Source organism: Buceros rhinoceros, unplaced genomic scaffold (assembly GCF_000710305.1).
Source record: "Buceros rhinoceros silvestris isolate BGI_N320 unplaced genomic scaffold, ASM71030v1 scaffold22074, whole genome shotgun sequence".
In the NCBI taxonomy this organism is placed as follows: domain Eukaryota; kingdom Metazoa; phylum Chordata; class Aves; order Bucerotiformes; family Bucerotidae; genus Buceros; species Buceros rhinoceros.
In genome coordinates this window covers 7,821-8,250 of record NW_010410316.1, presented here as the reverse complement: position 1 = coordinate 8,250, position 430 = coordinate 7,821, and the positions used below count along the sequence as shown (strand labels likewise).

The 430-nt window shown below is 60.2% G+C and overlaps 1 protein-coding gene across 1 annotated transcript in view; it reads left to right on the top strand.

Moving 5' to 3' along the window:
* Positions 1-430, top strand: part of DPP7 (dipeptidyl-peptidase 7) — a gene marked incomplete at its 5' end in the record, with an annotated part of 11,611 nt that overhangs the window by 10,454 nt on the left and 727 nt on the right. The window lies entirely within an intron of this gene.

Genomic DNA, 430 nt, shown 5'->3' with positions numbered 1-430 from the left:
CAGGCTGTTTTGGAAAGGCCCCCCCCTTGCCCCCAGACCACCAGCGGCTGCTGCCATTCTCGCTTTCCTCTGCTGGGCTGTTGGCCTCGTGCTGTGGTTCCCGGCTGTGCTCCAGCGCCAACGGGGCGCTATTGGAGGGAAAAGAATTTCGTTGTAGCCCCCCTCAACGCACTTCCAAGGTGGATTTTCCTTGGCGGTGGGGATGGAGGTCTGGAACCAGGCTCCTTTCCCAGTGTCACCTCGGCAGATGAGCTACCTCAGGGTGCAATACGAGAAAAGTCGGCTGCTGGGGGGACTGGAACACCCGGAAACCTCCAAAAGAGTCAGAGATGGCATCGGGTGGGAGGGCCCTGGTGCTCAGGGGCTTACAGAGACCTTGCAGACACCAGCTGCTTTTGAAAGGGCCCACCCTTGACCCCAGATCACCAGC